Source organism: Corvus brachyrhynchos, unplaced genomic scaffold, assembly GCF_000691975.1.
Source record: "Corvus brachyrhynchos isolate BGI_N302 unplaced genomic scaffold, ASM69197v1 scaffold34, whole genome shotgun sequence".
Lineage (NCBI taxonomy): Eukaryota > Metazoa > Chordata > Aves > Passeriformes > Corvidae > Corvus > Corvus brachyrhynchos.
In genome coordinates, this window is record NW_008238126.1 from 450,459 (window position 1) to 464,229 (window position 13,771).

A 13,771-nucleotide genomic window follows, 5' to 3' on the forward strand; every position below is an offset into this window, starting at 1 on the left:
AGCTCCGTGTGAAGCAGGGGCTTTACAAGACAACACCAAAATTTCCCCTAGGATCCTCCAGCTGGAGCTCTCCTTTACCTGCTATAAAACACTTAACTCCAGTTCACTCTTCCACCTTTAATTTACCCTGCCTTTCTCCCCATCCTGTGCCCAAATGGGAGAAGCTGCCACAGCCTTTTTCAGAACGTTCTTACAGTCCACGTAAAGGAAAAGAACACACAAAGTGGTGTTTCTCTAACGCCACCCACATGTGGTACCAGCACCTCCTCATGAGCCCTCCCTGTATACGAAACACACATTTATCCACTCTTTTAAGGAAAAACAGCTGCTTAGGACCACACAAGTATCTAATGTATTACATGCTTTCCTGCACCTCTCTCTCAATCAGGAGCTTCAAATTATTTCATGTGACAATATACCAATGCTGACTATTTCTGACAATGCCATTTTAAGAATTTTTTGAATTTTATTCACCTGAAGTCATGATACCTCTACTTACAGACACAATACCTCTACTTCCAGACAAGACAGCTACACTAACAGGATCTGTTCCTATCTGACGTCGGAAATGTTATTTAAAATACTGAAAAGGACTTTAAACAATTTGGTGTCTGTGGAAACAAAAAAGCAACCTGAGAACATTTTCCCCATTCCCAGTCCAATGCCTGCGCAGCAGCTTTCAGGTGATTCTGATGCTCTCCATACACACATCCAAATATCTGTGCTGCATAAAAAAAACCCTGAAGTAATGGATAATGATGGTAAAAAAAATAATTTAAAACTTGTCAGCTTAATTGAGCTGCCTTTTCAACACAATGTGAAGATTTACTTTCAATGAAATTTATAATGAATTGTACATGTAAGTGAACATTTACATTAAGACTCAATTAATATGCCAAAAAGTAATTGCAGCTACCCCAAACTTACATTGAACAGAATCTACTTTAAAAATTGAACATTTACAGTGACACATTTAAAAAAAAAAAAAAAGAAAAAGCAAATACAGACCTTCCAGTAGTCAGATTGTAAACTGTAGTACCTCTGGTATGCAGATAATGCTGTAGGAAAGAAAAATGAATGTTCAATTTGTTTTGTTTCATTTGCTTTGAAGAAAAAGATAGAAATCCTTAAGAGTCAGAATACACAACATTAAAATGATAAATGGTTTAATAAAAGCAACACTGCCATGATAAGTACACTGTTGTGGCCAATGCATTCCTTAAAATTATAATTTTGTTTTATGAAATGTCAATGAAAAAGAATATTTATTATTAATCTTACAAATGTAAATCAAGCAATATTTTAAAGAAAACCTATAACAAAGAAATAATTTGAAATTTTGGGATTTTCATCCTGGACAAAGCTGTTGTAAGATTTAAAAATTTAATCATGTAGCTCATTTACCACGGTCCCTGATGCCCTGTATTTTCTGAAGAACTGGTGAGGAGGGACATACAAAGAGAAATCAATTTCACATGGCCTTTCATTCTGAGAAACAAAAGCAAGCAGAAAAAAATAAAAGCTTACATTTTATTCAACAGCCACAGCCAAGACTAACCTGGAAATCAGTGCTAAGCACAGCTCTGTTCAGTGGAATATCAACTCTACTTAGCAACCAATTTCTCAAATCACTATTCCTGCATCCCACTTTCTCACTAAAAATTCTGGTTGATTCATCTTGCCCTTGGGCTAGCAGGCCACCTCGGACTACAACAGAGACTTTGCTTTTTTCTAAGAACACAGCACTAGGAACCATCAAAAATGAAGCATTTCAAGTAAAGATTCACTGCAGTAACACCAAGATACTGATTTTTCAAGTGTTTGCTCCCTAAGATTTAAGAATGGAAAACACACAACTTGTGGAAACCAAACAACAGAAGAAGGCAACTCCTGCTTTGAAAAACCATAAGCACTAAACAGATTAAGACATAGGAACAACGTGTACTTTATGTGCAGGTTCATTTCCTGCAAGCACCACGGATAAACGATGTCCCTAAATGCTATCACCCTTCAATGCCTGTCTTGCATATTAATTTCTGTAACTTGACAGAAATTCTTGTGCTTAAGTGAAATAAGAACAACATACAGGTAATGATAAAGGCACAGAGCCCTTGCACTCATCTGTCTATGAAGACTCAACCTTTATTTGTGAACAGGCACACGCTGATCCAAGCCCATGAGGTTCCCCTCCCCACTAAAATGCTTGTGAGGCAAATTTCTAATTTTGATGCTCTAAACTGTGATTTATTTAGATGCCCATATTAGAAAAATTACCTTAGAAGAACACTCATTGACCACACACTGTTAACATGCAATCTGTTTAAATGCTTACATGCAACTCAGACAAATAAAATTACTTAAAAATCCATTCTAAGTCTTTCACAATAAAGAATACACTTCCTTCTCCACCTCCCCCCCCCAAAAAAACCCTGAAACAAACTGAAGGATATGACTTCAGTCTAACAATTTAAACTGAAGAATATTAAAACTAAGCATATTTTAGTCACATTCTGTAATTATGTTTTAAAAGATGCTCACAATAACACAAAATAACCTCCTACTCCCCCCCCCCAAGTCCTTCTAGATCCAACTTTTCCCAGGCATCATTAATAATGATTCCTTTTTGTTGAAAAGTTATCTTCTGAACATGGTAATGACTTTGCTTTCCCCAACAGGAACATACACACGCACTATGGAAGTTTTGTAATGCATCACATCACACTTAAATAAAAGGATTTTTTTTCTTTTTACTCAAGCAATACCTATCCCAATTTTAAGGGTTAAAGTGCATTTCAAATACTCAGGTCAACAGTACCATATTATGCAAGATATAAGAAACTGAGAACTTCTTGTAAACTGTTATTTTTTTTAAAAAAGGAACTACTGCAGTCAATTATACAGGGGATATGGATAAAAAGATGAAAGGAACATTAAATAAAATGCTGAAAATTTATATGAAGAAAGTAAAAGGGAGAACATTTTCACTGTAGCTGTTAAAAAATATAGGAAGTACCCACATGAGCATATTCATTAAAAAGGAGAGGTGGAACATGCTTCCCTGTAGCAGTTAAGGCACTGCTAATAAGTTTATACAATGTCAACAGTATTAAAAAAATACATAAATAAACAGAAGACCTTAAAAAGAAAGAACAGGAAAAAAGAAAGCAAGAATAAACTTGCCCTGAAAAATTCTAACACATCCTTTTAACATAGGGAAGTTATTACAGAATGGAGTCTTTGCTCCATGATATTCCACCAGTTTTCCTTCATGAAAAAGGATGTTTGGCAATGATTTTCTTTTCTAACTCTTCCATTCTTCAATAAAGTTTAGCAACTTCCCACAGGAACAGCTGAAGTGATTGCTTCAATGTGCCAAGCCCAGTTACAATTAAAAGCAAGCACATGGGAAGCATGGACTGCTGAAGCCTATTTGTGTTTACATGGTAAGAAGATAAGGCCTCTGCTCTAAGGAGCCACGTTACTCTTCAGAGGAAGAAAGAGGACACTTCAGTCTTCCTCAGTGTCCTCAGTGCCCAATCTTTCTTGTGGGTTCAGAAACCCCCAGGGATATAGCCTGTTCTAGGTAACAGCATCCTCTTTCTACCTCTTGCAGATAAAATGCTAAAATTCCCCGTGTTCTGCTGAAAACACGTAGAGATGAAACATGGAGGGTTCCCTTAAACCAGAGCTAAATGTCCCTTTCCTCCTCAGGTAAGCCAGACAACTAAAAAGTGTTACTATGCACAAGTTCAGTATTATCAAGTGCCCAACTTACAGTAAGTTACCTGTGAAACCCGATTTCAGCCCTTTTTACAATGACATTAAACACCTACATTAAACATGTGCTCCACGAGCACTCAAGTTCTGCTAAAAAGGATTAAAAAAACGGAAAAACAGAAAAAAAGGATTAAAAAAATTGGGTTCTTTGCCAGAGCCCACATGAAACATCCCTAATCAAGCATATCCCTAAGAAGAATCTTGCATATAAGATGCCAGAAATCAAATTATGAAAGCAAGATTTTTTAAAAACTGAACCAACCTAGCTGTAAAGCAAAACATGAACCGTAAATTTTGAACCCTATCATATTTCACAGTCCCTGAGTGAGTCACCAATAAGTAGATTTCATCCTAAATTCTATGGTGTAGATATTAGTACCTTATCTAAAATGACTACTGTGGAACTACTAGCAACTTCTGCCTTAAATTAACTTTGTATCTAGAGGAAGTAAGTGTAAATCCCTCAAAATGCAAACTTTATTTTAAAATAAGAAAAAAAGAGCAACTGAATCTGCAGAGACTCAAGAATTTTACACAAGTCCCCATCTGTAACACAGGGTGTGCTTTATCAGTGTTATGATTCTAACTGCAGGATGATACTCCCCGGTTTATTAAAAGGAAAAAAAATCCCAGTTACTTGGGTCATACAGTACATTAGCAGTATTAAAAAAAAAACCAAAACAACCAAACCAAGAACAAACAAAAATGAACAACAACAACAAAAAAATCCCCACACTAAAGGCTGCAATATCATTTTGCACCTTTACTTTTCATCCTGGACTGGTCATTCCAAAGTGAGACAATTTTTGTCACAAAAAGATTCTATCAACTACTGCCCCTCTTTCAACATAGGGTCAACTCTCATTTTTACAGATACAAGTGAATTACCCCATTTTAGTTATGATGTCCTTTTTGAACATTGTGAAATGAGTGCTCTGAAATCACTCTTAGGCACAGCAGGATTCTGCAGACAATCTTTTGATTAGGAACTTACTATTGAGCTTTTTCAATCTGCAAGTTTGCCACTGAAATTCTTACACATATGGAATTGTACAAAGACAATTAAGGACATAAAAACTTCTTTTTTCCTTGCATGTGAAACACTCATGAGCATCCAGAAAATGCAAGTCTAGACTCAAAGAACAGGATTGAGTGTCAACAGCAGGACAATGCCTCTTGCTTCACTATCAACTACATTTTGTAGTCAACCACAGAAAACTCCTAAAACCACATTCTAAAACAATACTGGACAAGAGACTCGAGAAGTACTGAAAGAAGTATTCAGTTACCTATTTCCATCCTTCTGTCCATTATTCCATTTCTTACTGTATCAGTTTACACTCTTGCTATGAACACCTCTCTCCAAAACCTGGCCATGTATATTATTTTCCTAACAGGTAACCCTTGTGATCACGTTCTTGAAACCCCTGTGAGAGTGGCAGATGCAGCATTTACTGTCCTCCCCAGAGGAGGGGACATGTATACCCCAAAGCTATACATGGCTTTTCAAATCAATCACCATCGGCTATATTGCTCGATGAAAATAAAATGTTTACCTGAAATAGCTCTGAAAATTACTTGAAAAGCAAAACACCGCCTTTCTAAAAGAATTGCAACCATTGAACAGTAATAATCCTCCTCAGCTCAGGCTCGCTTCAGAATCCTCAGGCACCTCGTGGAGAGATGACCCTCAATGAGTTCACACTCTGGAGTCCACTGGTTTCCTCTTTTAAGTTTTCAGTCACCCAGAACTACCCACTTTGTAATATGAATGCTTACTTGAACCCTGACAGCCTTTATAATGTGACCCCTAAGAGTCTGCCTTCCTCTCCTACTTTCATAGGATCAAGGGACATGTCGGAATCAGGACATGGATGACACTTACTCCTTATTTCCCTTTGTTTAAGATTTCTTCATATCATATAGAGAATAAAACCCAAATCTGACATAATTATCACATATGTGGTTTCAGGATTTTTTTTTTTTTTTTTAATCTACTTAGTTTCATAAGATAGTGGCAAAACTTAATTGTTTCAGTAGTAAGGTAAGACAATCTTTCTTTGTATTCAGAATCTAAACACGTGACCTAAACAAACAAGCAAGGTGACAATGGGGAGGAAAAATGTCTAGACCGAGTGACAACCACCCACTTGTCATCTTTAGCACATTTCATCACAAATCATGCAGTTACAGAGGATGGCTCATATGATCGACTCTAACCTTAAAACTTACAGGCCTTCGAAAGTGATGCAAACATGGAGCAGTTTGAGTATTTTAGTGATTGAGCAAGAAGAAAGTGAACTACATACTAACACCATCTAGTGGCACCTTGCAAGGCTAAATGTGACTAACACAAATTTTTGGCTTGCTGAACTTAGAAACAGTAAGCATTAATTTGATGACATACCCTGAAAAGAAAACTTTAATACAAACCAAAGTTCCATATTGTTCTGTGTAAGTCAGTATGTGTTTTCTTAAACACAATTATTTTTAATTTAATTTTTAAACAAGCACTAATATTTCTTAGTGCTTAGCTGATGTGAAACTAATAGTAAAATAGAAAATTAGCTGAAGAACTGCGCGAGGGAAGCCTGGAAAGAGCACATCTGCTGATTTAAATCTGACTGCTTCCAGGAAAAAAATAAATCTTCATTAAACACCTAAGAGATATATGCAGATTGCAGAAACAACTCATATATAGTGCAGGTTTTACCCACCATGGTGTTTTAACCCAGTAAGATGAAAAGTGCTCTGCCATAAAATGAAAGACATCAAAAGGTGAGAAAATTCCAAGGTTGAGCCAATAGAATTGACTTTGCTGGGTAAACACCGGCTGGATGGCCAGGCTCAGAGAGTGGTGGGAAATGGAATTACATCCAGCTCGTGGCCGGTCACCAGGGGTGTTCCCCAGAGCTCAGTCTGGGGGTCACTCCTGTTTGTCACAACCTGGACAAGGGCAACGAGGGCTGAGGTTCAAAAGGCCAAGTGCCAGGTCCTGCACTTGGGTCACAACAACCCCACCACCAGGCTGGGGGAAGGGGGGCTGGAAAGTGACTGGCGGAAAAGGCTCTGGAGTGCTGGTCACCAGCTGGATGAACATGAGCCAAGTGTGCCCAGGGGGGCAGGAAGGCAAATGCCACCTGGCTTGTATCAGCAATACTGTGGCCAGCAGGACCAGGGCTGTGATTGCCCTCCTGTACTGGGCACTGGTGAGGCCACACTTTGAAACCTGTGCCAGTTTGGGGCCCCTCACGACAAGCAGGACATTGAGATGCTGGAGCATGTTCAGAGATGGACAACAGAGCTGGGGAAGGATCTGGAGCATAGATCTGATGAGGAGCACCTGAGGGAACTGGGGGTGTTTAGCCTGGAAAAAAAGGGGCTTGGGGACCTCACTGCCTTCTACAAACCACCTGGAAGGAGGCTGTCCCCCGGGTGGGTGTTGATCGGTCTCTACTTCCAAGTAACAAGTCTTGACAGGACAAGACAAAGTGGCCTCAAGCTGCACCAGGGGAGGTACAGATTGGGTATTTGGAATATTTTCTTCATGACAGGGTTGTCAGACATCAGCACAGGCTGCCCAGGGAAATGGTGGAGTCACCATTCCTGGAAGTATTTAAAAGACGTGTAGATGTGATGCAGGGGGACACGGTGCAGTGGTGGCCTTGGCAGTGCTATGGTAATGGTTGGACTGGGTGATCTTAAAGGCCTTCTCCAACTTCCATGATTCTACGATTCTGTAATAACAAAAAAAATGTCATGGAAGTGAAACTAGCAAAATGCCACTCAGGTCTTCTGTTTTAAGGCCTCAGGCAGATGCTGCTCTCTGTTTCCTCCAGAGATTTGTACTGAAAGTACCAAAGAGACAATCAAAGAAGCCTGAAGCATGTCTTCCTTTTAACACAGAATGAAGGCTGACATACAAAAGCAACACAGGCATACATTTAAGAAAGAAAAATCATCAAATAGTCCTCTAAGAAATTCTATTAACAATTCCACATCCTCATCTGGAAATACAATGCAGCAGCAAAGTGGTGTGAAGCCCACTGTCCCATAAAGTATTAAATGTGAAAGATATACAAGAGTTTGACAAGACGTTTAGTTATAGAAATCCTGTACACGTTGAACTCTATGAAGATCTTAAAATATTGAGAATCAGTAGAAACCAAATGGATTCTCATCAAGCTCAAAAATCCTTCCAAGAGCATATTCCACTAAACAATTGTTTATTTAGAACACTGTCCAAAGTGAAAATTTTCAGAAAATCAGTCAAAAACATGGCCCAGGTATATTTTATAATAGAACTGTCTACTGCTAACCCCTACTCCACATGCACACAATTTATAAATAACATTTTAAAGTTCTAAGCTCCCTTCTTTCTACAGAAATTTCACATAATGGTTTAAACCACCTGAAATTAAATCACCCAATATTTATCTCATCTTCAGGATTCTGTTAAACAGCTCTAAATAGAAGCAACTCAAATTCTACCAGTTATTACCAGTTACAAACAACAAAATAAAAAACCTTAAACCTAAATATCTCATTTATTTGAAACACAGTCATTTCTTCCTTGACTCATTCAAGCTATTTAATTTATTCTAGTTCTCCAGGACTCATCAGTAGGACAAGACAGCCTGGCAGGAATCGGCACAATCCTGTCCATGCTGGGAAATTTTCCCTTGTATTTTATAAAATTATTCTTACTATCCTGCACCTCAGAGCACAGCACATGAAAATGCTTCCCACTGACAATACTTCCTTTCAAATTCCTGAAAGACGTTAACCACCACAGAGAAATTCCCTGCAAAGCTGGAATTCTAAGTAAAAAGCAACACATATACATTGTTGAATTTGGGAGTTTCCCGCAACCAAACAACTTTACAAAAGAACAGTCAAAACCAGTTTAAATTTTGGGTTTAGGTTGCATCATAATGAAAGAGCTGCTCAATAAACATTCTGTATTTCTTTTCAGTATTGTTTTAAATTTTAGCTTAACAATTGCTAAAAAAATGCCCCTGAACTAACAAACACTATCTCATAAATGACTTAAAATGTTTTTGTATTAGTGTTTATGATAAAGCAGTCACTAGCTATAATCAAAGTAAGTACTGCTAAAACTGTTCTGACATAGAACATTTAAAACTGAGACTACCACTTGAGTACAACAGTAAGAATTATTTGATTGCATTATTGTGTTTTAGTAACTGTGGCACAAATAATTGCATGTTTTTCTCAAATCATTCATTCATTAACTGCATTTTCTACTTCCAGGAATTTTGCTTAGAGAACAGCACTTCAAGGAGACAAATGATTAAAGCGCATCTTCATTTGTGCCACTGTGAGCTGTCCTCCAAGTCACAAACTGAACACGGTCAATGCATGTGACCCTTCTGCAAAATAAAGATCCCTAAGGAAAACACAGATGATGTCAATCCACGAGCTCATTAAACAGCAGTCAATTAGAACTCAAGTCAACTAGAATCCAAACCTTAAAACATCACTATCTGCACTCCGTACTGCTTATGGAAACCAGTCATAAAATAAAAAATAATCTCCAACTACCAATGGAGCATCTGTTTCCTTCAAGACCAGAGCACAATAATTTGGTATAAAACCCATCTGTCCCAAGGAATTCAGAAGCAAACAAAATTCACAGGTTCACACCAGGGAGTCCTAGCTGGATTCAGAATGCTCCCAGAATCCAAAGGCCCCCATGACAACCCATCAAACTCCTCCAGCAAAACCCGAGGCTGAGGTTTCACATTCTGGGGCAACTGCACTGCATTTTTGTGCCGGGTTATTTTGCAGTTGGATCAGTTCCCCACACAGCTGCAGGCTCAGCTGCGCCAGCACAAAGCAACCCACAAACAAGGGGGTGCCACTCGGGGCACACCCAGGGAACAAAAGGTTTGGGAACCTCCAAAACAATCCAATAGCTGAGGAATAGCTGCCTTATCAAAAAAGAAAGGAGGAAGAATCAGAAGAGTTAAGAAAATGGTACTGAGGAAATGAAATAGTTTTCACTAGGAGGAGTCAACGTTCCCATTTTGGGAAATCCTGAAGGCAAATTCTGACCAGTCACAATCAAGACAATGAAAGCTGAGCACAGAACCCACCCTGAACATACATGCTAAGCTGAAACCAACCCATCTGCAATCTTGGTGGTGTCTGAATATAAGTCAGTGTCCCACTGGATTCAAAATCTGTAAAAAGGCTGATCCCTTGCGTAGGACCTTCTCCTAACAGCAGAAGTGTGCTGATAACACAACTCCATTCCATGGCTGCAGAGAAGACCCTTTAGCTATCAACAGCAAATCAAACTTACTGCATTTTGGGAAAATTGCAACCTGCAGAGCAGCTTCAGGTCTTTTAAAGGCTAGCAGCAGCACTGATACTCCCGTCTAAGCTCAGGTATAATACTGAGAAGAAAGAACCTCACCCAGAAATTTCTGAACTAAAAACTTTTCTTGGAGATAAGTACGTCCTTTTAAGGAAGAAAAATAAAAGCATATTGATTTTGGAATTCTGCGGCTGCAAGTGACAGAAAATATAATGCACTTCAAGCGAAATTACAAGATTTAACAGGTTTCATTAAAAAAAACCAAAGTTATATAGACATCAGCTTACTGCACATTCAAAGGTAGCTTGTCCCTCACTGATACCCTGTGAGTATATGCAGCAAGGGCAGGATTAGCACCAATAATGTGAGTTTCAATGATGCAACCCATCATGACTTTTTCTCAAGGTTCCTCTTATGGTGTATGCATCCTAATTCTCACAAAGAAATGACCTACAGTCATTTTTATTGCGTTCAGAAGAAGGTATTAGCTACATAAAAATAGTTAACGCACAACAAATGCACCCAGGTGCATGATCCTTCACTGCCAATGTGTCTGTGAAAAAATGAGACAGATCTAAAGAGAAGAAACTACCAACATGAAACCCAGATCTCTATCATGCCAGCATTGCTCCATCTTGACCACTGATCCCAGTTCTGCTCTGCACAAACTTCATTGCAAGCATTTTTAAACAAAGGAATTACCACTTCTGCCTTTATAAAAGACACTTCATATATGCATTATATACAAAGGTGTACACATTTATTGAGGATATTTAATTAAGTAACAAGCTTCCAAGGAAAAAAATCATGGAACATCATACATGCTGCTATATTGTGATATTTCATTAATTATATCCAATTCATTAAACACACTGACTTCTCCATAACTTTGTCCATGACTAACTTCAGACTACACAGATTTATGGTTCTGAAGATCGTGCTCCTTCAGCATTTTATACTTGTGGAGCTTCAGGACTTAAAAACTGGGTAAAATATACATTAATGACATCAAAATATTCTGAACTCCCTTTACTTTTCTGTTCTAAATCATGTAAAATTTAACTGTAATGCAATTAGAATGTATGATAATTTAAGTAACAAAATTTGTATCACGTAATGAAATTTATTTTTACTTTATAATGGAACACAAGCATTCTACTTCTTTCAAATAACATCAGTAAATTAGTTATAGAACACCTATGACTTTCTGTATTGAGGGTAGTAGTTTTACAGTCTTTGGTACTCGAGTTCAAAAACTGTAGTTAACAGGAACATATGTCCCTCAGTTAATAAAAAAAAACCCCTTTAACCTCCCTTTTTACATCAACTAAAATTCCTCCAGTATTTTTAATTACTACTATACTTTGAAAATACAGATACATCTTTTGTTTTTAATACTCCATAACTAACGAAGCTTTTTGTCTTCTTGAGGCTTCTTGTATGACTGAGATGTGACATTAAATAGCATCTGAGAAAGCATTAAGTACTTTAATTCATATTTTTAATGGCTAAATGTTTCTTCTCACATTGTTGTGCTAATGCTCTTTTACAGTTTTGGAGAACTGATATTTTCAACCATCATTTGGATTTTTTATGCTTGTTTTTAAAACTACGTACAATAGCAAGCAGATGCCCCATCAGTAAACCCTGCCTCTGATCCACAGCAACACCTGGTCCTGTCACTCTTAACTGTTATCAACTCAAAAGAAGAGTTAATACAGTTCAGTCCATAATCCTGGGCTGGTTTTGCTAAGTAAAATATATCTAGAAAGTCATACTGCACACACATCACTCATACCTAGTTTTATTAGGTGTATCAGAAACAGTGGTTTAAGTTTTTCTGCAGAGCAGGTGGCAGAATTTTCTTAAAATAAAAACATAGGATCAGACTATTCTTCACTAAATTTTACAGGCAGCATACTGCTGTGTTCCCTGCAGCTTTTCCCATGTCTCTGGATTTGGAAACACCAGTGGTTATATCAAACTAATTGGATGGGATGAGGTACAAGACAGATGCCTCCATCATCCAAACCCTTCTGAATTTAGAGACTGAATTTAGATACCTGCAAATTCCTCCTAAGCAGTATCAAATCTACATGTTTTTCACTTTAGAAATGAAGGTCCCAGGAACCCAAACTCACACTGTTTAATGTCAGACACAGAACCAGTGGACCCACAGACAAACTGCTATGAAACAGCCCACAGCCAGCCTGAGTCACCAAGCAGTGCTTCTGGAACTACTCTCAGTTATAACTCATCTCCCTGTTTCTGCATCCCAAGGAAATTGTAATCCAGTATCTTTGTGTGTTTGGAAAAAGGCGTGGGGTGGGAGAACACATTTTGAGGGTGGGAGTGTTGTTTATTTCTCTACACAAACAGAACTGCATTCATGTTAAAACTAAAAAGCAACAACAATGAAAAAAGACATCCCATGGGAAAAAAAGTAAATATTCTGACCTGTTCTACCCAGCTCTCACCCACATCCCACGATCACTGAAAGGAAGGCAGCCATCAGACACTGGGCCTGCCAGCCAACTTCATATTCACACCAGAACCAGAAAAATTTTGGTTTGGTTTTTTTCATTAAAAAAAAAAAGAACAAGAAGTAAGAGTACGGAGTTGTTTTTGTAGACATCACCACTCTCAATTCTTTTATGGGCTCTGAAAGGCAGTACAAACCAAGTAAACAGTGACTTAGCCCAATGTTTTTCATTCTGTTGTGTCACCTACACCAAAGAACAATCCCCCAAAGACATTTATCAAATAAAAGAAATAAAAATTTTTACCTTTTGGATAATCTTCCAATAAGAGGTTGAAGTGACCTAACTGACAAAAGAAATCAGACTCGACCTTTCCTTCAGCTTTCAAAATTAGCGATTCATAGCAGCGAACAGCCTGGGAAAAAGAAATAAAGGTTTTCAAAATTCTGTATTTTACTAAAGCAAATAACACATTTTCTGAGAAATAATGAAGTATCATTAGCTTGCAAGACAAGAGGTCTACAAACACTCTCGATAACAAAGTCAGCATCACTTTTCAAAAGAAAAGAAATGTAATATTTAAGACAGAACAGATTTGGAAGCTCACTGATTCTAATGCAAATTGACAACAACTGAACAATAGAAATTTCCTCTGGTTTATCTGTGGACATTCGATTTCCCCAACACAAAACAAACCTCTAACTTACATGACAATTTTTAATTTAAAAATCAATGAAATATAAAAGGATTCATTTTATTCTTTCCAATCGGCAAGAAAGAAACCTCTCTGATTTTATTCTCATTGTGTTTTTTCCCCTAAAGAATTCATTTTTCATTTAACAGTTACTGCACTCATTTTTGCTAAACCAAAGAACACGACCTCAACATGCTACCTTATGCAATTTACGTATCTTCATATGTGTTTCCCAAGATCTGATTCTTCCACATCTCTGTCATGTTGTAAAATAATTTACTACCTTCTACTGCAGACTAAGAAAAGCCAAAGTCAGAAATGTAAATGCAATCAGAAATTAATTTTAGTTTGAGAGAGGTTGCCCCAGTTTTAAAGTGACACACACTTAAAATGAATGAAAACAAAGAATGTTCTGTGCTCTGAACACACATTTTTAACAAACTGAACTGACACCTTCTATTCACCATAATTGCCATG

The 13,771-nt window shown here is 37.7% G+C and overlaps 1 protein-coding gene across 1 annotated transcript in view; it reads right to left on the reverse strand.

Moving 5' to 3' along the window:
- Positions 1–13,015, reverse strand: part of KDM6A (lysine demethylase 6A) — a 116,064-nt gene extending 103,049 nt beyond the window's left edge. Inside the window, 2 exon segments of the mRNA XM_008633010.2 lie at positions 1,009–1,058; positions 12,907–13,015. The gene's annotated coding sequence lies outside the window, so the exon portion shown is untranslated.
- Positions 13,016–13,771: the final 756 nt, after the last annotated feature.